This window comes from Tachyglossus aculeatus, chromosome 20, assembly GCF_015852505.1.
Source record: "Tachyglossus aculeatus isolate mTacAcu1 chromosome 20, mTacAcu1.pri, whole genome shotgun sequence".
Taxonomy (NCBI): domain Eukaryota; kingdom Metazoa; phylum Chordata; class Mammalia; order Monotremata; family Tachyglossidae; genus Tachyglossus; species Tachyglossus aculeatus.
The window spans coordinates 3451995-3478625 of record NC_052085.1 but is presented as its reverse complement, the minus strand read 5'-3'; the positions used below and the strand labels follow the sequence as shown (position 1 = coordinate 3478625).

At 44.6% G+C, this 26631-nt stretch overlaps 1 protein-coding gene across 1 annotated transcript in view; it reads left to right on the top strand.

The window, feature by feature from the left end:
• The window catches only part of UBL3 (ubiquitin like 3), a 99614-nt gene that overhangs the window by 44036 nt on the left and 28947 nt on the right, over positions 1–26631 (top strand). The window lies entirely within an intron of this gene.

Genomic DNA, 26631 nt, shown 5'->3' with positions numbered 1-26631 from the left:
TTGGCAATAATAATGATAATAATAATAATAATGACGGTATTTGTTAAGCACTTACTATGTTCAAAGCACTGTTCTAAGTGCTGGGGAAGTTACAAGGTGATCAGGTTGTCCAACGGGGGGCTCACAGTTTTAATCCCCATTTTCCAGATGAGGTAACTGAGGCACAGAGAAGTGAAGCGACTTGCCCGAAGTCACACAGCTGACAGTTGGCGGAGCCGGGATTTGAACCCATGACCTCTGACTCCAAAGCTCGGGCTCTTTCCACTGAGCCACGCTGCTTCCACTGTTGGTAGACAGTCCAGCCTAGAAATGTGGGGCAGGACAGCTTTTAGCCCCTGTACACAATCCACAAAATTTGGCTTTTTCCAGTTTAAAGCGTTTGAGGGGTAAATCTCAAGTGGTGTTTAGTTTGGCTCCCTTTATATTTGAAATGATTCATTTATGTTAATGCCCGTCTCCCCCTCTAGACTATAAACTTACTGTGGGCAGGGAACGTGTCTGTCTTGCTAACTCTGTTGTATCGTACTCTCCTGAGCGCTTAGAACAGTGCTCTGCACAGAGCAAGCGTTCAGTAAATACCATCAATTGATTGCCATTAGATTTAAATTTCAAAAACTTCAGGGTTGTTTTCCGTTTTGTTTTGTTTTTTAATCCGTGTTAACATGGAAGGCAAGTACTTTTTCAGAATGAGTAGGTGTTCGCTAACTCGGATGTATTGTACTCTCCCGAGTGCTTAGAACAGTGCTCTGCACAGAGCAAGCGTTCAGTAAATACCATCAATTGATTGCCATTAGATTTAAATTTCAAAAACTTCAGGGTTGTTTTCTGTTTTGTTTTGTTTTTTTAATCCGTGTTAACGTGGAAGGCAAGTACTTTTTCAGAATGAGTAGGTGTTCGCTAACTTGGTTGTATTGTACTCTCCCAAGTGCTTAGAACAGTGCTCTGCACAGAGCAGGCGTTCAGTAAATACCATCAATTGATTGCCATTAGATTTAAAGTTCCAAAACTTCAGGGTTTTTTTCTGTTTTGTTTTGTTTTTTAATCCGTGTTAACGTGGAAGGCAGGTACTTTTTCAGAATGAGTAAGTGGTGTCGATTTAGATCAGAATGACACTAATAATCAGGAACAATGATGGCATTTGTTAAGTGCTTACTATGGGCCAAGCACTGTATTAAGCGATAGGATATGTATATCAGATCGCTTAATACAGTGCTTGGCCCATATATATATATATATATATCCCATCGCTTAATACAGTGCTTGGCCCATAGTAAGCACTTAACAAATGCCATAATTTATATATATATATGTGTATATATATATGTGAGATTTATATATCTATATATATCATTTATATATATATATATATATGTGAGATAATCAGATTGGACACAGTTCCTGTGCCACATGGGGCTCACGGTCAAAATGGGAGGGAGAACAGGCACTGAATCCTCATTTTACAGATGAGGGAACTGAGGCACATAGAGGCGAAGTGAGTCGCCCAAAGTCACACAGCAGACAGGTGGCAGAGCCGTGATTAGAACCCAGGCCCTCTGACTCCCGGGCTTATGCCTGTCTTTTGGGCCAGGCTGCTTCCCCTTCTGTGTAGAAATTACTCATTTTTGTGTGTGTAAATGTCCCATTCACGGGTATTAGTTGAACGCTTACTCTCCACAGAGCTTTGCCAGGCAGAAGCTTGAAATGCCAGTTACCTGCTGGGATAGATAGTATTGTCAAAGCAAAGCCTTGTTATAAAGTGTGGGGCTCGCCCACCAACCCCAAATTTAACTCTTTCCCTATTTGAGCTTGGAGGTGAGAACTGTGTATTAGAGTATTTTCAGTCCCAGGCAAATTCCTGGGTGAATTTCCTCCTCACCGACACTTCCAGGAGGAAAGACTGCTATGTATGGGATCCCCATCCCTCTTCGTGCTTGCTCATGAGATAAACCAAACCTGACCGGAGGACAGATACCCAAAGAAACTCTAGACTTGTTAGAGTAGGGAGAAGGGACATCCCCCGGAAAATAGTATTTATGACATTTGAAATTAGCCACATCTTTCAGAGGGCAAATTCTAATATGAAAATATATCTGTGTTTATGTACATATACATTTATATGTAGTCTGTTAAACAAGCGTTGGTAATTCATCAAACGCTGGGCTGCATCAACTCAAATTGTGGCAGAATGCGGATCGGCTAATCAATCAATCAGTCGTATTTATTGAGCGCTTACTGTGTGCAGAGCACTGTACTAAGCGCTTGGGAAGTCCAAGTTGGCAACATAGAGAGACGGTCCCTACCCAACAGTGGGTTCACAGTCTAGAAGGGGGAGACAGAGAACAAAACAAAACATATTAACAAAATCAATCAATCAATTGTATTTATTGAGCACTTACTGTGTGCAGAGCACTGTACTAAGCGCTTGGGAAGTCCAAGTTGGCAACATAGACAGTCCCTACCCAAGAGTGGGCTCACAGTCTAGAAGGGGAAGACATTTAACAAAACAAAACATATTAACAAAATAAAATAAATAGAACAGATATGTACGAGTAAAATAAATAAATAGAGTAATAAACACGAACAAATATATATACATATATACAGGTATATATGTACTAATATATATATGTACTAATAAGTTGACCCAAGGCCATTTTGACAGTGAAAATGTTAAAAAAAAAATGCAGTATAAGATACTAAAAAAACTTAGAATTGTCCTCCCAGTTGAAGAAACTACATGTAATTGGTGTTTTAAAGGAATGGTTTGTGGGGTAGGAATCTGTTCAAATTGGGTAAAAGTCTAAAAATACATGTTTCGAGGGCAGTACAGCATTGCACAGCCGGCTGTCCAAGGCTTGCATTGTGTGATTTAAGGAGAGGCTCTCCTGCCCTTTGATTTTCTGCTTATGCCCCGCTGCTAGTCAGTGAGACGTGTTTATTGAGTGCTTATTGCGTGCAGAGCGCTATACTAAGTGCTTGGGAGAGTACAGTGTAAAAATATAACAGAAACATCCCCTGCTCACAATGAGCTTACAGTGCCAAGTGATAAAGTACAACCTGAAAAGTTCCGTGAGTGCTTAGCGCTGCCGGAGGGCAACCAGATTTCTGGATTTCTGATGTCATTTTTAGGAGGCAAAGTCTGCCAAGAGAGGGAGTGTAGCGGTATTGAAAAAGTAGGTGGGTGTCACGGCGTCATATCGTAACTGCATGTTATAAAACCACATTGTGCGAGGTGCTACTGTATTGGAGAAAGTGCTTTGGGGACCTGGGCTTTGTTAAGGTACTAAAATCTTTGTGAATGGAAGCGTTTTGAGGATCGTGAGCCTTTAAACCGGGTATGGATTAGCTTCTCCGTGCCTCAGTTACCTCATCTGTAAAATGGGGGTGAAGACTGTAAGCCCCACGTGGGACAACCTGATCACCTTGTATCTCCCCAGCGCTTAGAACAGTGCTTTGCACATAGTAAGCACTTAATTATTATTATTACGGATTTTGAGGGGTTAAAAAAATACATAACCCGGATGGGGGTTATTTTTTAATGGTGTAAAAATAAGATTTAAATTGCCTCAGGTTTTATTTTTGCTTTTATTTAACAGTGATTGTGGTATTGGTTAAGTGCCTGCTATGCACTGCCCTGAGCGCAAGGATAGATCATTTTGGACACAGTTGGGAAGCAGCGTGGCTCCGTGGAAAGAGCCCGGGCTTGGGAGTCAGAGGTCATGGCTTCAAATCCCGGCTCCGCCACATGTCTGCTGTGTGACCTTGGGCAAGTCACTTAACTTCTCTGAGCCTCAGTTCCCTCATCTGTAAAATGGGGATTAAGACTGTGAGCCCCACGTGGGATAACCCGATCGCCTTGTATCCCCCCTGCACCTAGAACAGTGCTTCACCCATAGTAAGCGCTTAACAAATGCCATCATTATTATTATTATGAGGGGCAGGGACCGTATCCAACCTGTTTTACTTGTATCCCCCCCAAGTGCTTAGTACATTGCCTGGCACATAGTGAGTGCTTAACAAAAACCGTAATTGTCCCCCGTGGGGCTCACAGTCTAAGAGGGAAGGATTGAGTCCCCATTTTACAGCTTAGGAAACTGAGGCACAGGATCATACAGCCGACGTGGTGGAGCTGGGCTTCAGAACCCAGGTCTTCTGACTCCCGGGCCCTGCTGTTTCCACCAGTCCATGCTGCTTCCTGCTTTACAATGCATTTTTAAAATACCAGACATTCCACATATCACATTTCAAAGTGTGTATCGATTCCGTTGGTGGCAGCGAAGATACTGGCGATCCGTCTTTGCAGATGTGCTCGATTAACCCAGTCAACCATGGCAGAATTAGGATCAACTTCAGTTCATTTGAACGTAAGAAAAACAAAAAAAGAAGCGTTTAAGTGATTATATTGTGGAATTTAACTCTTAATTTTGTGTGAGATAGAGTGTGTGCGTTTGTGTTTGTGCGTGTAGGAATCAGACAAAATCCTGGAAACTTGTGGCCTAGTGATAAAAAATATAGCAGCTCTCTCTCTCTGTGTTACCTCTTGTTTCTCGGTCATCATTCTGAATGATTAGGCTAGTGAGAGACTGAAGCAATCAGGGACATTTTTCCCTTCCTCAGCAGAGAGATGGATAGCTCCCTAGTGATTTTGTTGACGCAGTTATGGAGGAAGGTGAAGATGAGAATCGGGCTTGTTATTTGCGCCGAGGTGTAATTAAAGGCTTTGAGTCTTTCATGAAAAGCAAACCTGAAATGATGCAAAATATAATAGTAATAATAATAATAATAATGACATTTATCAAGCGCTTACTATGTGCAAAGCACCGTTCTAAGCGCTGGGGAGGATACAAGATGAACAGGTTGTCCCATGGGGGGGCTCACAGTCTTAATCCCCGTTTTACAGATAAGGGAACCGAGGCCCAGAGAAGTGAAGCGCTTAGTACAGTGCTCTGCACACAGTAAGCGCTCAATAAATACGATTGAATGAATGAATGAAGTGACTTGCCCAAAGTCACCCAGCTGACAAGTGACTGAGCCGGGATTTGAACCCATGACCTCTGACTCCAAAGCCCGGTCTCTTTTCCACTGAGCCAGGCTGCTTCTCTGTGATGCGTCATCTGTGTGCTCAGATCTGTGACTTTTGGACAGGCCTCTGATGGAAAATGAGTTGAAGTCCTTGTCGTCAGTGGTGCTTGCTGATACAGTACTTTATTGTAAGTGGATGTTTTGGAAAACACCATTCTAATCCAAGTCATTACATTGGAAGAGTTAAAATCATCCATACCCACGGGTGGAAGTGTAAATTTTAGTATTGCTCCAGGTTGCTTTGCTAATGGAAAAGCTGCTTAACTTCTCAGCAGCGGCCTGGTTTGGACAGGAAAGCGTATCAGGCGATCTTTTAAGTATGAGAACGTCTCTATTACTCTATTTATTTATTTTACTTGTACATATCTATTCTATTTATTTTATTTTGTTAATATGTTTTGTTTTGTTCTCTGTCTCCCTCTTCTAGACTGTGAGCCCACTGTTGGGTAGGGACCATCTCTCTATGTTGCCAACCTGGACTTCCCAAGCGCTTAGTACAGTGCTCTGCACACAGTAAGCGCTCAATAAATATGATTGATTGATTGATTGATCTCTTGGGAATTTCAGAATTCTTCTTTAGGAGGGGAGAAAGGATGAAATTAGAAGAAACAGCATGGCCTAGTGGAAAGCGCACAGGCCTGGGAGTTAGGAGGACCTGGGTTCATTCATTCATTCAATCGTATTTATTGAGCGCTTACTGTGTGCAGAGCACTGTACTAAGCGCTCTAATCCCAGCTCCGCCACTTGTCTGCTCTGTGACCTTGGCCAAGTGACTTATCTTCTCTGTGCCTCAGTTACTTCACCTGTAAATGGGGAATTAAGACTGTGAGCCCCATTTGGTACAGGGACTGTCTCCAATTTGATTATCTTATATCTACTCCTGCTATTAGAACAGTGCCTGTCACATAGTAAGCGCTTAACAAAATACCACTAAAAAAATCAAATTGGGACTTCAAAGAAAGGCTTTTTTATGGTTGGGAAAAGCTTGTGTACAAATTTTTACCTGGTCCGTATTTCCCTCTGTTTCTTTAGCTGTCGTTTCCAAATGTATTTTTGAAATACATGTAATGAAATGACAAAATAGATGTCCTTTTCTCCTTCTCCCACCTCCTTTGTTTTCCAATTTTCAAAAGGTAGAAAGCCATTCTGTTTTTCCATAACATTGCCCGGATGTCACAGATCACGGAACAAGTATTCTAGTGTTAACTCCTTCAGGAGCCAATTAGAGATGGTCTGGGGAAGCTCTTTCATTTCTTTGGATAATTGGTTTATCTTGCTGTATTTCTTATAAAAAAAAAATCCGAAAGCCAACAAAAGATTCCTTTCCAAGTGGCTTTTCTTCTTTGGGAGAAAATTTCAAGTGATGGAAATGACCTTTAAAAATCCGTGATTCCCCATGAGAATATGCAGACTTAGTAACGTGCTCCCTTAACCTATGGGGATTTCAGCTAAGGTTTAGGGCCTCTTTTATGGTTCATTCATTCATTCAATCGTATTTATTGAGCGCTTACTGTGTTCAGAGCACTGTACTAAGTGCTTGGGAAGTACAAGACGGCAACATATAGAGACAGTCCCTACCCAACAACAGGCTCACAGTCTAGAAGGGGGGAAGATTGCCATCCCTTGCCTCATGTTCATGTACCCCAGACGTGGAGCATGTTGGCATGCTTTGAAAGCGGAAGGTCCGGTGATGGTTTTTCCTTTGGCCGGTAACATATCCACAAGTGAAAAAAGCGATGGCTCTGAGATAACAGTTCATACCAAGTCACACCTAATTCAGGGTCAGTCGGTCAGCCGTGTTCACTGAGTGTCTACTGTGTGCAGAGCACAGTACTAAATGCCTGGGGGAGTACAACAGAACAATAGAAAGACACATTCCGTGCCCACAACGAGCTTCCAGTCTAGAGGGGAAGATAGGCATTAATATAAAGAAGTAAATTCCGGCTGTGGATGTAAGTGCTGTAGGGTCTCGGGGTGATGTCTCCCCTGAGCTGTGAAGGTGCTTTGCCATGGCTTTGGGGCACCCTGCCTCTCGCCCGCTCCCTCAGCCTCTGCCCGCGCCTCTGACAGCTCTGGCTGACTGCTCTCCTGATCTTCCTCAAGCACAGCGATTCAGCTGCTCAGTTAATAGCTGCCCAGTAGCCCAAAGGAGCCTACTAAGAAAGTCAATCAGTCATGTTTCTCAGTCAGTCATACTTATTGAGCGCTTGGGAGAGTATAATATGGGCATAAACAGACACATTCCCAGCCCACAACGAGCTTACAGTCTACAGGGAAGCATTTCTCAAATCCATCTTTCCCTCGGGGTGGACAAAGGCTTTCTGGCCAAGGTCCATCTCTGGGCCGTCCTTGCATCCGACTGGAATCGGCGCCCTTGTCGTTCACTGGGTTCACCCGGGCACACCTGGTGGCTTAATAACAGTGTTTTTCTTACTGCATGATGGCCACCACCCTTAGAAGAATTGCAGTAGAATCTGCCGAGTCATTTGAGGTAACGCTCGGATCTGCCCTTTAAAACCTGTGCTGTGTTTGCTGTTGAAATTATGACCTATTCTAGCTGAGTGCTTTGGTGGGTGTTTTTTTTTTTCTGTTTTGTTTTTAAGATTCGCTCAGCCCTGAATAATTGAAGAGAACCACAAAGTAGCACTTTAGATTTTACCCACAAAGCAGGATTCTGTGAGGGTGGCTGACCGGCATTGTGGTAGTCGTTTCCGGACTTGGTTTCTGTCGGCGCTCAGTCAGGCGAAGGCAACCTTCAGCCTCAGAGCAGTTTCTGGGGCCTCTTGATCATGTGAACCTCTTCTTTCCCCACCTTTCCTCCTTTTCCCCTCATTCTCACCCTGGGCTTCAAGGCTGTCCATCACCTCGTCCCCTCCTACCTCACCTCCCTTCTCTCCTTCTCCAGCCCAGCCCGCACCCTCCACTCCTCTGCCACTAATCTCCTCACCGTGCCTTGTTCTCGCCTGTCCCACCATCGACCCCCGGCCCACGTCATCCCCTGGGCCTGGAATGCCCTCCCTCTGCCCATCCGCCAAGCGAGCTCTCTTCCTGCCTTCAAGGCCCTACTGAGAGCTCACCTCCTCCAGGAGGCCTTCCCAGACTGAGCCCCCTCCTTCCTCTCCCCCTCGTCCCCCTCTCCATCCCCCCGTCTTATCTCCTTCCCTTCCCCACAGCACCTGTATATATGTATATATGTTTGTACATATTTATTACTCTATTTTACTTGTACATATCTATTCTATTTATTTTATTCTGTTAATATGTTTGGTTTTGTTCTCTGTCTCCCCCTTCTAGACTGTGAGCCCACTGTTGGGTAGGGACTGTCTCTATATGTTGCCAACTTTTACTTCCCAAGCGCTTAGTACAGTGCCCCGCTCTGTAAGCCCTCAATAAATACGATTGATTGATTGATTGATTCTCCTAAGTTTCCCTTTCCTCCACCCCTGCCTGTTCTACCTTCACAACATCACTAAAATCTGCCCTTATGATAACCCGCCTTGGACCACTGCATCAGCCTCCTAGCTGACCTCCCCGTCTCCTCTCTCTCCCCACTCCAGTCCATATTTCACGCTAGGTCATCTAGTCTATGTCTCCCCACTTCAAGAACCTCCAGTGGTTTGCCTGTAAACCACCGCATCAAACAGAAACCCCTCACCAGCGACTTTAAAGCAGTCAGTCAGCTCACTCTGTCCTACGTTATATTCACTGATTTCCTAATACAGACCAGCCCGCACTCTGATGCCAGCCTACTCATTGTACCTCATTCTCGTCTATCTCACCGCCGACCCCCTGCCCAGATCCTCCCTCTGCCCTGTAACTCCTAACCCCCCTTCATATATGACAGAACACCACTCTCCCCACCTAGGAAGCCTTAATAAAATCAAATCTCCTGCACGAGGTCTTCCCCGACTATATATTTTTTTAAAAATACCATTCGTTGACCATGTTTAGAGTGGACAAGGTCATAGGGGAGTATATCAATCAGTCCTTGATATTTATTGAGCGTTTCCTAGGTTCAGAGCTCTGCGCTAAACGCCTGGGAGAGTAGAGGGCTACTAAGTTGGTAGGAATGCTTCCGGCCCACAGAGAGCTTACGCGGAAGGCAGAAGTTAAAAGAAATTACAGGTAGGGGAAATACAATACATGTTGCCAACTTGTACTTCCCAAGCACTCTGCACACAGTAAGCGCTCAATAAATACAATTGAATGAATGAAGGACATGTGTGGAAGTCCTGTGGGGCTGGAGTATCAGATTTGAGGTACAATGTTTGAGGTACATGGCCAAATTCGAATGGTATCGATAGATTGAAAAGAAGAGGAGACCCAGACTAAAGCTGTTCTCGTAGGCTTAGTTGGCTTTCTGAAGACTCATTAAACCAACTACTCTGAAAACACATTCATATCTATTTATGGCAGTGGTTATTCTGTAATATGAAGGCTGTTTGGTTTTAACAGCTTCTTCTTTAGCAGCTCCTACACGTAAATATTGTGTCTTTTGGATTCACATGCAAGGTATCTCTTTTGGCCAGGAAGAAGTTTATTATCTGGCTGCCTAATCTGGATCGGAAGAGGGATAGAGATCCCATGCGCTGACCCCTTAATCTGCTCTGACTAAATGGATATTCCTGTCGGCTTTTTCTTCCCCCTGAGAAGGGGAAGTTCATTGTGCTAAGAAGTAAAAGAATAGTAGCTAGTCACCTTCCGATATGAACCCTTGTATGAACCCTTGTGTTTTGCGGAGTGGGACCTTGCTGTCCTTCAGGTGGCTCTGAGATTGGGCAGCCCCTGCCCCTCAGTGCGGGAACTTTCCACTATTGGTCCCACTCATCTCCCCAGCCTATTTTCCCCTCCTTTCTGCTTCCCCTGACCTGAGTTGACTTCAGTCCGTACCCCCTGAGCACTTAGATACTCTCCTCTCTGCCCAGCGTGTATGTACATATCCTTATATTCCAACCTTGCCTCTCCTATTTGAAATTTATTTTAACCGCTGACTCCCCCGTTAGATTGGAAGCTCCTTGCGGGCAGGGATCGGGTCTACTTTTTTTAATGGTATTTGTTAAGCACTTACTATGTGCCAGTCACTTAAGCGCTAGATAATCAGGTTGGACACATTCCCTGTCCCAAATGTAGCTCACAGTCTTAATCCCCCATTTACAGACGAGGTAACTGAAGCACGGAGAAGTGAAGTGACTTGCCCAGGGTCACCCAGCAGACAAGCGGCAGAGCCGGGATTAGAACCCAGGTCCTTCTCACTCCCAGGTCCGTGCTCTATCCACGCGGCCATGCTGCTTCTTGTGTCCTCCTTGCTCTGAGTGTACTCTCCCAAGTATTTAATACACTGCTGTGCACAAAGTAAGCCCCCAAGAAACACCGCTGATTCACCGCTTGATGGTTTCAACCTTTAGTCTCCAGTGGGGATTGGGGGGGAAACCAAGGAAACTGCTTTCATTCATTCATTCATTCATTCATTCAGTCGTATTTATTGAGCGCTTACTGTGTGCAGAGCACTGTACTAAGCGCTTGGGAAGTACAAGTTGGCAACGTATAGAGACGGCCCCTACCCCAACAGTGGGCTCACAGTCTAGAAGAACTGCTAATTGCTGCATGGTTCTGCAACGCTGCTCCAGCCGGCTCTAGCCTGCACCCTACATATACGTCCCCCTCTCCATCCCCCCATCTTACCTCCTTCCCTTCCCCACAGCACCTGTATATATGTATATATGTTTGTACATATTTATTACTCTATTTATTTATTTTACTTGTACATATCTATTCTATTTATTTTATTTTGTTAGTATGTTTGGTTTTGTTCTCTGTCTCCCCCTTTTAAACTGTGAGCCCACTGTTGGGTAGGGACTGTCTCTATACGTTGCCAACTTGTACTTCCCAAGCGCTTAGTACAGTGCTGTGCACACAGTAAGCGCTCAATAAATACGATTGATTGATTGATTGATATACTCTCAAACCACTTTGGGACCTTGGGCAGACTTCCCTGTCTCCATTTGTACAGTGAGGTTTTCCTATTTGCCGCTTCAGTTCCGGTATTTTTTGTTTGTTTTTTGGCGTCTCCCTCCAACAAGGGGAAAGGTGTTTCCCTTTTTTATCCCTACCCGTGCATGCGTACCCTCAGACACAAACATTTTTGAGCACACTGTGGGCCTGAAATCAAAAATAATTTTTGGGCATTTACTGTGTGCAGAGCACTGTACTAAGCACTTGATGGAGTACAGTTGAGGAAGACATTAGAAGGCAGTAGAAGATGTGATCTGTCCCCCAAGGAGTTTACCTCCCTCTCTCTTTGCATCGTCTTGCAAATCTGGCCACAAGAACTTATCATAATAATAATAAATGCCATTATTATTATTGTTATTATTATCACTTGGGCATCATCCCTCTTCGACATAGTGGATACAGCCCGGGAGTCAGGAGGTCATGGGTTCTAATCCCGGCTCCGCCACTAGTCTGCTGTATGACCTTGGGCAAGTTCCTTCACTTAATAATAATAATGATGGCATTTATTAAGTGCTTACTATGTGCAAAGCACTGTTCTAAGCGCTGGGGAAGTTACAAGGTGATGAGGTTGTCCCACAGGGGGCTCACAGTCTTCATCCCCATTTTACAGATGAGGGAACTGAGGCCCAGAGTAGTGAAGTGACTTGCCCAAAGTCACACAGCTGACAAATTGGCAGAGTCGGGATTTGAACCCAGGACCTCTGACTCCAAAGCCCTTCACTTCTCTGTGCCCAATTACCTCATCTGTAAAATGGGGGTTGAGACTGTGAGCCTGACGTGGGACGGGGTACCCAGCCCATAAAGTGCATGGCATGTAGTAAGCACTTAATTAATCAATCAATCAATCAATCGTATTTATTGAGTGCTTACTGTGTGCAGAGCACTGTACTAAGCGCTTGGGAAGTACAAGTTGGCAACATATAGAGACAGTCCCCACCCAACAGTGGGCTCACAGTCTAAAACGAGGAGACAGAGAACAAAACCAAACATACTAACAAAATAAAATAAATAGAATAGATATGTACAAGCAAAATAAATAAATAAATAGAGTAATAAATGTGTACAAACATATGTACATATATACAGGTGCTGTGGGGAAGGGAAGGAGGTAAGATGGGGGGGATGGAGAGGGGGGCGAGGGGTGCCATTATTATTATTGTTATTATTCTTATTTTCCGGCCCGTGTACGCTGACTGGGCTGACTCTGTGGGTCTGCTGGCCCTCCCTCTGTTTGAAGCTTTCAGGTGGGAGGAAGGGAGGCAAGCAGGCAACCCTTGGGGTTCGGAATTCCGGCTCTGGTCAGCACATTCCCAAGTGATTGCTGGGACCACAGCTTGGTTAAACCCAGGGCTGCTGGGACTACAGCGTGGTTGGTCCCGGGGCCTCTGATGTGATTAGGACTGCCTTTCGTCCCTCGTGACCCAGGGTCAGTTTGGTTTGGCTCATGGCCAGCGGGTTCCAGGCTGGGCCGGGCCAGGCCTTGGAGTTCTTGCCCATTCAGGGCTCTAATACCGGGCCTGCTCTTGGTAATCGATGACCATCGCAGGCCTAACTTTACGTTTCAGGTGAGCGCTCTTCTGGAAAGGGCCTCTCCTTCGCCAGCTGGCACATAGTTGTGTTTCTCCTTCGATAATAATAATAATGATGGCGTTTATTAAGCGCTTACTATGTGCAAAGCACTGTACTAAGCACTGGGGAGGTTACAGGGTGATCAGGTTGTCCCATGGGGGGGGCTCACAGTCTTAATTCCCATTTTACAGATGAGGTAACGGAGGCGCAGAGAAGTGAAGTGAAGGTGATCAGGTTGTCCCATGGGGAGGCTCACAGTCTTAACCCCCATTTTACAGATGAGCTAACTGAGGCTCAGATAAGTGAAGTGACTTGCCCAAAGTCACACAGCTGACAATTGGTGGAGCCGGGATTTGAACCCATGCCCTCCGACTCCAAAGCCCGAGCTCTTTCCACCGAGCCACGCTGCGATGAAATCATTCGATTACTAGCCACCCTTTTTACATTTTTTTTAAAGCAGCCTCGACTCAGAATTTAAAAGCCCTTGATTTTCAGACGTCCTCCCAAGGAACTCTCGACTTCAGAAATTCACCGGAGATTCCCGAACCAGCATCGGGGCTGGCACCTCTGTGGGGCGACTCTAGTTCATTTATAGGAAGTCTTAACGCCGTCTTTACTGACTCGGCGGCTCAGGGATTGTTTAGTTTCGACGTCTTGCGCTTGCCGTTCTGGCCGATGCCTGTTCTTAATAGTAAACCAAACGGCGTCTGTGTTGCCGCATATATATTAACACCCACCTGGGTCACTCCATAATATGCGGTATTACTCAGATGCACTGTTTGGAAACATTTGTCATATAAAACCCGATAGATGATTTATTAAGCCTTACAGACTCAGCAGCCCATCCTGTGGAAGAACTCAATGAGACCCAGTTGGTATTCATAGAAGAATTCATTAGCACCCCCAAAGCAGTCATTTACAAATGGGAAATTCAATATTGAAAGCCAAGTGATGTCATGCTGTCTGCAGCACCACTGTGTGACAGTATCTCTAGTCGCAGGTTGAGGCAAATTGTCTTGAGTGCAGCACGGAGACAGCTAGAGATAGTGTTTTTCTTGATAGATAGAATGCACTTTTCTTCCACACTAGATCTCGCTATCAGCTTGGCACAATGAGTGGTCTGTGACAGACTTATGAGGGAGAATAGGATGATTTTTTCCCCCGTGTTAATTCCCATTCTATCTTTTCCGCATCACAGCGTCATCTGTTTCATGCCTGTGATTCATGGCAGTGGGAAGAAGTACAGCAATTGTAACATTTTATCATTTCCTGGGCTACCTTTGTACGCCCACGCCGAGGTAGCACACACTTGACTATTTTGTCGCGATACCGAGCGTAGATTCTAGCTTCGAATCCGGGTGACACTCGGGATCTTCCGTGCTCGGTGGTTATTTAAACTCTCGCTTCCTGGGCCAGGTTTTTAGTCATCGGATCCCGTTGACTCCTAGACGAACAGACTGCATCGAGACAGCGATAACAGAAAACTCGGCCGCCTGGAATCCGTTCCTTTGCATCTCTGCGGTGTGGCACCTGCCAACCAGAGGTGAATCTTAACGATGTAGAAAGCCCCGTCTCTCGGAAACTCGAGAGCTGTATTAAGCCAGTCGGAAAGCCACGGCTGGACAGTAATTCCTCCCACTCCTGAGCCCTGGCCGTGATGAACAAGGAAGCAGCGTGGCCTGGGAATCAGAGGACCTGGGTTCTCCTCCCGGCTCTGCCAGCTGACTGCTGTGTGGCCTCGGGCAACTCACTTCACTTCTCTGGCCCTCAGGTCCCTCGTCTTCCAAATGGGGATTCAATATCTTGTTCTTCCTCCTCCTTGGACTGCGAGCCCTGTGCGGGACGTGATCATCTTGGTTCTACCCCAGGGCTTAGTACACAGAGCTTGTCACATAGTAAGCGCTTAACAAATAATAAGAATTACAGAACTGGAATGGAGGGTATTGGAGGAGTTTGGGGAAGCAGTGTGGCTCAGTGGAAAGAGCCCGGGCTTTGGAGTCAGAGGTCATGGGTCCAAATCCCGGCTCCGCCGCTTGCCAGCTGTGTGACTTTGGGCAAGTCACTTCACTTCTCTGTGCCTCAGTTGCCTCATCTGGAAAATGGGGATTAAGATTGTGAGCCCCACATGGGACAACCTGATCACCTTGTATCCTCCCCACCGCTTAGAACAGGGCTTTGCACATAGTAAGCGCTTAACAAATACCAAAATTATTAAGGTGGGAGGGGAGCCGATTTTGTCCTCGTGATTCTCTAACATTCCAGAGGCAAGAGAATGTCTTCCACTTTCTCTCTCACCCCTGTATTCTGTGACCGGCACTGGTGTATTGGAGGAGCTGCTCTGACTCGAGGTCTGACTCCAGTCCTTGGGGTCCGGCAGTGTCCATTATATACCCACCCCCACCTTCTGTCTTCTCCACCTGGTTTTTAGAGGTCTGACTCCAGTCCTTGGGGTCCGGCAGTGTCCATTATCTACCCACCCCCACCTTCTGTCTTCTCCGCCTCCCCACCTCTCTCAGGGCTCAGCTAGTATTGATCGAGCTTCTCCGACCAGGTCCCCAGTGGGTCCTGCAAGCCCTGGTATTAATGATAATTAGATTCCCCTCTCCCCAAGCCCCCAGATTCCCTGTGTGCATTTTGCTGACCCTCCGTCCCCCGCCTCCTGCGCTCTGTCTCTTGTTCTTTGCTGGCCTAGTTCTTTTTGACGGCCTCTCATCCACTCAGACAACTCAACCTAGTGGGGCCTCCCTTTGTCACCCCCAGATTCTGCCAGGGTTTCATTTCCCTAATTCTCCTCAGCCATTCTTCCAGCCCATCTCACCCCACAAGGCCCTTCCTGCCCTAAAACTCTTCTGACAAAACACTCTGAAGGCTCCTCTGCTAGACATCATTCAGTGCCTATCTGAGGAAGCTCTGTCTCTCATTCTCTCTCCTTTTCTCTCTCTCTACCATTAAATGCCTGAGCAGGAGTTAAAACTCTGCTTTAAAGTGTGTACCGAGGTAGAGCCCTAAATCACAGATCATTTATATTGTGCCTGTTTCGTCGTGTGTCTGTTCATAACATTTTTATTGTAAGCTCTAGCACAGGGACCAAAAAAAGTTCTCCCTAACAATGAACATGTCCTCACTGGAGCAATAGATTACTCAGTTTTTTGAACAGTATTACCTAAGCTCCTTTGTGTTGCCTGTTTGCGAGTGGAGGTTGATTATACCATTAGGATTTTGGGCATAAAGTTTGGGCAGTAGGAAAGAAAAGGAGGAGTGTGTGATAGTCATATCCCTGTAGGAGCGTTAGCTCATTGTGGACAGAGAACATATCTCTTGGTTCAGTCATTCATTCAATCGTATTTATTGAGCGCTTACTACGTGCAGAGCACTGTACTAAGCGCTTGGGAAGTACAAGTTGGCAACATATAGAGACGGTCCCCTTCCTAACCGTTTAGTACAGTGTATTGCTCCCAGCAGGCCCCCAAGTACTGTTACCAATGTCTTACATAGTCATATGAGAAGCAGCGTGGCTCAGTGGAAAAGAGCCCAGGCTTTGGAGTCAGAGGTCATGGGTTCAAATCCCAGCTCTGCCAGTTGTCAGCTGTGTGGCTTTGGGCAAGTCACTTCACTGCTCGGGGCCTCAGTTCCCTCATCTGTAAAATGGGGATTAAGACTGTAAGCCCTCCCCCCCCCCCCCATGGGACAACCTGATCACCTTGTAACCTCCCTAGCGTTTAGAACAGTGCTTTGTACATAGTAAGTGCTTAATAAATGCCATCATTATTATTATTATTATTATTATATGCTGAACAGCATTTTGTCCTCAGCCTTGATATGTGTAGGTACATTTTTATCTACATTTTCTGTGCATATTCAATAAGTGCTTCTACTACTGTTCTGAGACTTGTCGTTATACCTCATACCAAAACCAAAGCATGATCTGAACTATCTTCAGTTTCCGTTTTCCACTGTCTCGATTTCATAGCCAATTGTGCTTACCAGTGGCAGCTATTTAATTTTGTTCAAGGCTGAACATTTCCGCTTCCTTTCACCTTTGTTCACCTTCCCTTAGCTTTGCTCTCCTCCCTCCTCAAGCCCCAACTCTTAATTCCTCAGATAGGTCATTGTCCTTTTCCTTTTGATAGCCCAGTCTGGTCTTATTTCTGGGATGGCATGTAAGGACCAAGTGTAAGCTTAGCCTAGTCTCTCTCCGTCTTTATCGTGAGTTGCTCTGGATACGTTTGAGAAATATGCCAGGATATTTACGTTCTGAATTTCTTTGAAAAGAAACTCTTAACACTTCCAAAACCTTGCAACACATTTTGTGATTCTGATAATAAGGAGAGACTTGGCAAGATTTTGACTGTACTAGTTTTGCTGTATTCGAACCTCAAGCCAAGGCCTATTGTAGAAAATACTGTTAGACAATTGAAAGTGGAACGTTTGCTGAATTAGTGAATTATTTTTTCTTCACGGTTGCTAAATAAACGCTCTGGCACTTTTAGCTCTGTATTTTGGAACCAGAAAGAACCTGAAATTTGATTAGCCAACTTTATGTTGAAAAGCAAAATTCCAGTTTTATCTAATACCGTACTGGGGGCCTGAATAAAATATGATAGGGGGGAAAGATACCGATCCTATGTTGTGGCTAACCACTTTTGTAATGTAATTGTGGTATTTGTTAAGCACTTTTTTATGTCATTTATTAAGCGCCTACTATGTGCAAAGCACTGTTCTAAGCGCTGGGGCGGTTACAAGGTGATCAGGTTGTCCCACGGGGGGTTCACAGTCTTAATCCCCATTTTTACAGATGAGGTAACTGAGGCCCAGAGAAGTGAAGTGACTTGCCCAAAGTCGCACAGCTGACAATTGGCAGAGCCGGGATTTGAACCCATAACCTCTGACTCCAAAACCCGGTCTCTGTGCTATAGTAGGTGCTCTGCACACAGTAAGTGCTCAATAAATACGATTGAATGAATGAATGAATGAATGAATAATCAGGTGGGCCACCTTCCCTGTCCCAAATGGGGCTCTTCGTCTGAGTAGGAGGGAGAATGGGTATTTAGCGCCCATTGTACAGATGAGGAAACTGAAGGCTAGGGAAATGACTTGCCCAAGGTCACACCGCAGGCAAGGGGCAGAGTCAGGATTAGAACCCAGGCCTTCGTCCAGTAGGCCACGTCGCTTTTGCAAACCGAAACAAGAAACAGAGCTTTGCCGGTCGCCAAGGCCGTGGAACCCCATTCCGTGCACCCGGCTCCTCACTCGGAGCCCGAGATCTTATGAAGGAAGTGAAGGTTGAGAGGGGTCATGGTTGAAAACAAAAATATAAATGACCTTCCTGGATCTTTTTCAAGCCAAATGCCACATAGAGCCTGTGTATTTAGAATATAGTTCCAGTGAGGCAGCTTAGTCTGGAAGCTTATTGCATGGGACAGGGCAACGACACTAGAGATTTGAGACAAAGCCTGCAACTCTTAGTATTATTATCATCATCATCATCATCATTGTATTTAAGTGCTTGCTATGTGTTAAGCGCTACTAGGACCATAGATCAATCACTTCTCCTTTGTGTACCTCGGTATCCCCTCCTGTAAAAAGTGGAGATAGTGCCTGACCTTCCTCTTTCCAACAAAGCCCTTTTGATGGTTCGATGACGTGATGTGTTTTGAGTAATAATAAAACGCCCAGCATTCTGGGGAAGAAAAGTGCTACTGGATTTACCGGCCCAAGGAACACCCACAAGTTCTGAAGCGAAATATTTTGGCAAGATATAAATCCCGAGTGTTCCCAGAAAAAGGAGAAGACCTCAGAGGTGCTTTTTTTGGAGTCGTCTTTTTGAATCCTGTGTGTGTGTTAGACTCTACAGTGCTCCCCCGGAGTCCTCCTCCGAGAAGAGAAGAGAAACAGTATATATGTATATGTATATATGTACAGATTTGTTACAACTAACTTCTCAACCTTCCCAGACTGAGCCCCTTCTTTCCTCTCCCCCTGGTCCCCCTCTCCATCTCCCCCATCTTACCTCCTTCCCTTCCCCACAGCACCTGTATATATGTATATATGTTTGTACATATTTATTACTCTATTTATTTATTTTATTTGTACATATCTATTCTATTTATTTTATTTTGTTAGTATGTTTGGTTTTGTTCTCTGTCTCCCCCTTTTAGACTGTGAGCCCACTGTTGGGTAGGGACTGTCTCTATATGTTGCCAATTTGTACTTCCCAAGCGCTTAGTACAGTGCTCTGCACATAGTAAGCGCTCAATAAATACGATTGATGATGATGAACTAAAACAACTAAATACCATAATAATTATGGTATTTGTTAAGTGTTTACTATGTGCAAAGCATTTTCATTCATTCAGTCATATTTATTGAGCGCTTACTGTGTGCAGAGTACTAAGCACTTGGGAAGTACAAGTTTGCAACATATAGAGATGGTCCCTACCCAACAGTGGGCTCACAGTCTAGAAGGGGGAGACAGACAACAAAACAAAACATATAAACCGTTCTAAGCGCCGGGGAGGTTACAAGGTGATCAGGTTGTCCCGCGGGGGGGGGCTCACTGTTTTAATCCCCATTTTTCACAGGTGAAGGAACTGAGGCCCAGAGAAGTGAAGTGACTTTCCCAAAGTCACACAGCGGACAGTTGGCGGAGCCGGGATATGAACCCATGATCTCTGACTCCAAAGCCCGGGCTCTTTCCACGGAGCCACGCTGCTTTTCTAGATCCCCTAGGCAGAGCCGTGACCAGCTGGAGACAGCTAGTTTATTGTTCTGGTGTACCCTCCCAAGCGTTTAGTACAGTGCCTCGGACCCAGTAAGCGTTCAATAAATACCACTGGCTGACTGACTGAGGAACCAGCCTGGCTCAGGACAGCTGGCAGGAAACAATGAGCTCAGAGCGGAGGATGCGAGGAAAACAGAAAAGGGAAACAGAAAAACGGGGACCCGGCTTTGTGGGGAGGCAGTGTGAAAACACAGTAGCCAGAGGCCAGACTGTGGACACAGGGCGGCCTGGGACTCAGGAGGACCTGGGTTCTAATCAGCGTGGCTCAGTCTCCCCCTTCTAGACTGGGAGCCCACTGTTGGGTAGGGGCCGTCTCTAGATGTGGCCAACTTGGATTTCCCAAGCGCTTAGTCCAGTGCTCTGCACACAGTAAGCGCTCAATAAATACGATTGAATGAATGGGTTCAAATCTCGGCTCCGCCAGCTGTCAGCTGTGTGACTTTGGGCAAGTCACTTGACTTCCCTGGGCCTCAGTTCCCTCACCTGGAAGACGGGGATGAAGACTGCGAGCCCCCCGTGGGACAACCTGATTGCCTTGTACCCGCCCCAGCGCTTGGAACAGTGCTTTGCACATAGTAAGCGCTTAATAAATGCCATCATTATTATTATTACGAATAAGCATCCCCCCCACGAGAAGCGTCAGCTTCGAACCCACGAGGACAGCCCCTTTATTTCCGTGTGTGTGTAGGCACATGCATCTAGGTAGTTATTTATAATAATAATAATAATAATGGCATTTATTAAGCGCTTACTATGTGCAAAGCGCTGTTCTAAGCGCTGGGGAGGATACAAGGTGATCAGGTTGTCCCACACGGGGCTCACAGTCTTAATCCCCATTTTACAGATGAGGTAACTGAGGCACAGAGAAGTGAAGTGACTTAGCCCAAATCACACAGCTGACAATTGGTGGAGCCGGGATTTGAACCCATGACCTCTGGCTCCAAAGCCCGTGCTCTTTCCACTGAGCCATGCTGCTTCTCCTTGAGCCATGCTGCTTCTCCTATTTATCTAGGATTCATTTTGATGAACAGGAATGTCAAGGAGTGTCACCTGTATATATGTATATGAGCGCAGTGTGGGTCAGTGGAAAGAGCCTGGGCTTGGGAGTCAGAGGTCATGAGTTCTAATCCCAGCTCCGCCACTTGTCAGCGTGTGACTCTGGGCAAGTCACTTCTCTGAGCCTCAGTTACCTCATCTGTAAAATGGGGATTAAGACTGTGAGACCCATGTGGGACAACCTGATCACCTTGTATCCCCCCAGTGCTTAGAACAGTGCTACGCACATAGTAAGTGCTTAACAAATGCCATCATTATTATTTAAGCGCTTAGTACAGTGCTCTGCACATAGTAAGCGCTCAATAAATACGATTGATTGATTGATTTGTACGTATTTATTACTCTATTTATTTTATTTGTACATATTTATTTTATTTATTTTATTTTGTTACTATGTTTTTGTTTTGTTCTCTGTCTCCCCCTTCTAGACTGTGAGCCCCCTGTTGGGTAGGGACCGTCTCTAGATGTTGCCAACTTGGACTTCCCAAGCGCTTCGTCCAGTGCTGTGCACACAGTAAGCGCTCAATAAATACAATTGAATGAATGAATGAATGAATGAATGAGTGAGCCAGGGAATCCCCTGGGAAACTTTCCCAGTGTAGCTTCTCTTGCAGCAGGAAAGACGGATACCCTGCTGTTATTACGGGCGACTCTCATAAAATATTTCGGGAGCGGTCTTGAAGAAACATGGAATCTGATTATGGTGAAGTGGAATGGTTTCTTTATCCAATAACACACACTCCCACTGCTTGTATTTCCTTTTCCCCAAGGCCCAGCACCGCATCCACATCAGAGAGCTCTTCACTTTCCCTTCCTTGCCAGTTTGATCTGTGCCCCAAAGCCCCTTCTCTGGTGAAGGATTTTTAATAACAATAATAATAATAATAATAATAATTGTGGTATTTGTGAAGCGCTTACTCTGTGTTAGGCATTGTACTGAAATCTGGGGTGGATACAAGCAAATTGGGTTGGCCACAGTTTCCACATGGGGCTCACAGTCTTAACCCCCATTTTACAGATGAGATAAGGCCCGGAGAAGTGAAGGGCCTTGCCCAAGGTCACACAGCAGGCAAGTGGTGGTGCCAGGATTAGAACCCAGGCCTGTGCTCCATCCACTAGGCTATGCTTCTCGATTTTCAGTGTTGCATTTATTGAGTCCTTCCCGGGTGCAGTGCCCTGTGCTAAGCCCTTGGGAGAGTACAGTATAACAGAGTTGGTAGTCACATTCCTTGCCCACAATCAATCAATCAATCATATTTATTGAGTGCTTACTGTGTGCAGAGCACTGTACTAAGCACTTGGGAAGTACAAGGAGCTTACAGTCTAGAGAGGGATACAGATCTTAATATAAATGAATTGCACGGATGTGTATTTAAGTGGTGTGGAGCTGAGGATGGGTGTATAAATGTATTCTTATTCATATTATTATCGTTAGTCCAGTTGAACCCAAAATGTGCAGAATTGTTTCATTACTCTTTTCTTAAAAAGGTCTTTTCTTGCGTAGTTTCACGAAGCAGATCGTTTTTTAGATGCTTAGTTTCCACACTGCAAACAGAAAACAAAATTGGAAAGGGAATATGTGCTTTGAGTGACTGAGCGCTCTCGGGCACTTTGTAATCGGTTCACTTCCGGGCCAATTGGAGAAATTGATTCATTCATTCAATCGTATTTATTGAGCGCTTACCGTGTGCAGAGCACTGTACTAAGTGCTTGGGAAGTCCAAGTTGGCAACGTATAGAGACGGTCCCTACCCAACAGTGGGCTCACAATCTAGAAGGGGGAGACAAGGGAACAAGACAAAACATAGTAACAAAATAAAATAAATAGAATATGAAGTTGCTAACTTTTTATATTCCTTTTTAAAGCTAGCAGCGCCGTCAACTTCTCCAGGTAGATCGGGAATGAACCAACAACAGAATACAAGTGAGAGAGTAAAAGACTGATTTCAACTACTGGCAGTTGGCATCTGTGGTTTTTTGGAGTTTCTTTTCGAGTAGACTTGCTTTTCTGAACGACGAGATAGAAAGTGTGTTTTCCGGCCCACTGTACCATGCGCGACTTTGTGAAGGAAAACAGCCTCCATATTGACAGTGAACTTTCATTTTGTGGGACCGAAAGAGAAGAAGCTTGCCTGGATGATATTCTTAAAGGCCAGCCTTTGTTTAGGATTCATTTTTTTTCCCCTGCAGGCCTGGTTCTGCTTTCTTGTCATCATCATCATCATCATCATCAATCGTATTTATTGAGCGCTTACTGTGTGCAGAGCACTGTACTAAGCGCTTGGGAAGTCCAAGTTGGCAACATATAGAGACAATCCCTACCCAACAGTGGGCTCACAGTCTAAAAGGGGGAGACAGAGAACAAAACTGTCAGTTTTACTCACAGATAATAAACCAGAGGATATTAGTGGATTTCCACTGTAGTTCTTCCCAAGTGTCTCTCAGTGCTGTAGTCGAAATTTAGGAAATTAAAAAACTAGTGCCCCTCATTTCTGGGAAGTACAACATTGATAAAAGATAGTTCCTTTACTAATCAGGGTTCTGTTTTATGGGTGTTATATTCCATTCCATATTCCGTATTGAGAAGCAGCGTGGCTCAGTGGAAAGAGCCCGGGCTATGGAGTCAGAGGTCATGGGTTCGAATCCCGCTCCGCCATATGTCTGCTGTCAATCAATCAATCAATCAATCGTATTTATTGAGTGCTTACTATGTGCAGAGCACTATACTAAGCACTTGGGAAGTACAAATTGGCAACACATAGAGACAGTCCCTACCCAACAGTGGGCTCACAGTCTAAAAGGGGGAGACAGAGAACAGAACCAAACATACCAACAAAATAAAATAAATAGGATAGAAATGTACAAGCAAAATAAATAAATAAATAAATAGAGTAATAAATATGTACAACCATATATACATATATACAGGTGCTGTGGGGAAGGGAAGGAGGTAAGATGGGGGGATGGAGAGGGGATGCTGTGTGACCTTGGGCAAGTCACTTAACTTCTGAGCCTCAGTTACCTCATCTGGAAAATGGGGACTGAGACTGTGAGCCCCACGTGGGACAACCTCATCACTTTGTATCCCCCCAAGCGCTTAGAACAGTGCTTCGCACATAGTAAGCGCTTAACAAACGCCAACATTATTATATTCCAAATGAGCTTGACACGTCCAGAAGTTTTAGTCTTTCCTCTGGAGGTCTAGCTCTCCTGTCCCATCTGAATCGCCACATCCCTCTTCTATTCTTTTAGAAATCATCTACAGCTTTTAAGTAACAGCTGAACCCATTCCATTTTAGCTCTGCGTAGGCTCCATTTGTTGCCACTGTGTTAACCAATTGGTCAAAAGAAATTCCTTAGGTCATCTCCTTGCCCGTCAGAGCCTTCTGTGACCAAGAACATTTGTACTCATTAACCCCCAAAGCTTAAATCAGTCACCTCTTGGGAGCCAGTGATAGATTAGCCTTTCCATATTCAAAGAATGAATATATTTTTGTCTTTCTTGCACGAAAATCTAGCGCAATAATTACGGTCCTTTAGCTAGTTATTTGCTCTTTCCTCCCGTCTTTCCTGTTGCAGAGAGTGCGTTTGAAAGAGGGTATTTAATAATGCAAACTAAAAATAGAACATTAGGGTTAGTAGTTGTGAAAAGTCATTTCAGATCAAAATTTCCTCATTTCCAATTCACTTTGGTGGGCCATTAGTGAGGTGCATGTAACGTTTTATCAAGGGCATCAATCTTAGCCCGAGGAGGTCAAGTCTGCTTTCCCGTGAAAAGAAAATGTACCCCCCTCACCTCCCAGCAATAAGGAATTGGTAAGGCCAAATCCTAAAAAAAGAAGATATTCATAAGCATTTTTAAAAAAATCAGGTGTAAAGCATTGTAGACCTGAGTTTGGCTTAATTTCAGTATTTCTGAACGGCAGACCAGATTTAAATATTAGCGATAAAATGGTTAATTATGTAATTGCTAGGCTATTCATTTTATTTGACATATGTCTTTTCTCTTTCAATTTTACACCCTTGTGTCTTTTCTCCTTTTGATGTGCCTTAGTTACCATGGCAACAGTGTCATTTGCATGGGGGATTCTGGTGACATTCCCAAGTGTGCTATAAATTTAATCAGTGGAGATTTTTAATCATTACCTTGTCCAGGCATGAGAAAAATCTTGTTGAGAGCATCAATAACTTCTGGTTTCATTTCAAAAGGAAAAAAGGGTTAAAGGACTACTTCGATAAATTGCCTCTAAAATCGAAGATGAATGGTGTATGACATTACTTTCCATGTTCTTTTCCAGCGGCAAGGCAATTTACCAAATATTTTTTTACCAAGGAAATGTGTATTTGTATAGTTTGCAGCTTTTTATACATATTTAAATGCAATAGGAGCATAAACACAAATGGTTTCCTTTTTTTTTTTTTAATGGTACTTGTTAAGCACTTACTTTATGCCAGGCGCTGTACTAAGAACTGGGGTGGATACAAGCTGGCCACAGTCCATATTTCACATGGGGTTCACAGTCTTAATCCCCATTTTACAAATGGGGTAACTGAGGCACAGAGAAGTGAAGTGACTTACCCAGGGTCACGTAGCAGATGAGGCAGAGACAGGATTAGAACCCAGGTCCTTCCGACTCCGAGGCCCGTTCCCTATCCACTAGACTACCCTGCTTCTCAATGTGATAAGTATCAATAAGAAAGTTAAATATTTGCCCAAGTTGATAAGTATCAATAAGAAAGTTAAATATTTGCCTAATTTAACACTCCCCATTTGCAACCCCCCCCCCCCCCCCAACACATATGCACAGTCAGTAGAGGATCATGTGTGTTTTGGCCTGGTTAATAAGTGGTTGAAGCAAGATCGCATGATGATGATGATGATGGCATTTATTAAGCGCTTACTATGCGCAAAGCACTGTTCTAAGCGCTGGGGATGGATTCCCCAGCTAAGCCTGGATTCCCCTCCAAGTATTTTAGAGAATTTTCCTTTTTAACAGTGAAAATTGTGACTTTTTTTTCCAGGCGATGTTGTGAGCGTATTTCTTCTCTCTCTTTTTTTTTTTTTTTTTTGGTTTCCTGGTAATATTCTAATTAAACCAAAATCGGAGGATGATGAAGAGAAACCCGCCCCTATTTTTGCTGCTGCCTAATCATTGGTAGTACATGCTGAACTGTTGCCAACTTGTACTTCCCAAGCGCTTAGTACAGTGCGCTGCACACAGTAAGCGCTCAATAAATACGATTGAATGAATGAATGAATTGTTAGGAAAATGTTTGTAAACAATAAAATCCCACCCTACTGGCTAACTCAATCACCCCAGTTCACTTTGAGTGGCCTCTGTGTTCAACTCAAAATAGAATATTGCCAACTTGTACTTCCCAAATGCTTAGTACAGTGCTCTGCACACAGTAAGCGCTCAATAAATATGATTGATTGATTGATTGAATAATAATAATGATGACATTTATTAAGCACTTACTAGGTGCAAAGCACTGTTCTAAGCGCTGGGGAGGTAACAGGGTAATCAGGTTGTCCCACGGGGGGTTCACAATAATAATAATAATAATAGTAATGGCATTTATTAAGCGCTTACTATGTGCAAAGCACTGTTCTGAGTGCTGGGGAGGTAACAAGGTAATCAGGTTGTCCCATGGGGTGTTCACAATAATAATAATAATGATGGCATTTATTAAGCACTTACTATGTGCAAAACACTGTTCTAAGCACTGGGGAGGCTACAAGGTGATCAGGTTGTCCCATGGGGGGCTCACAGTCTTAATCCCCATTTTACAGATGAGGGTACTGAGGCCCAGAGAAGTCAAGTGACTTGCCCAAAGTCACACAGCTGACAATTGGCGGAGCCGGGATTTGAACCCATGACCTCTGACTCCAAAGCCCATGCTCTTTCCACTGAGCCACACTGCTTCTCTGGGTTATTAGGGTTTTGTGAGTCGTTGCGTTGTCCAAGTTGACAAACATTAAAAAAAAAATCTGTGATCATTTTTCTTTTACCTGTTGTTTTCCCCCAATTCTGACTTGACTATCTCTGACCTTTCTTCCCAAAAGGATATAAAGATCGGATGAGATCATTTTGTGGAAGCTGGGATGTCGTGCTCTCAGAAGTCCTCTTT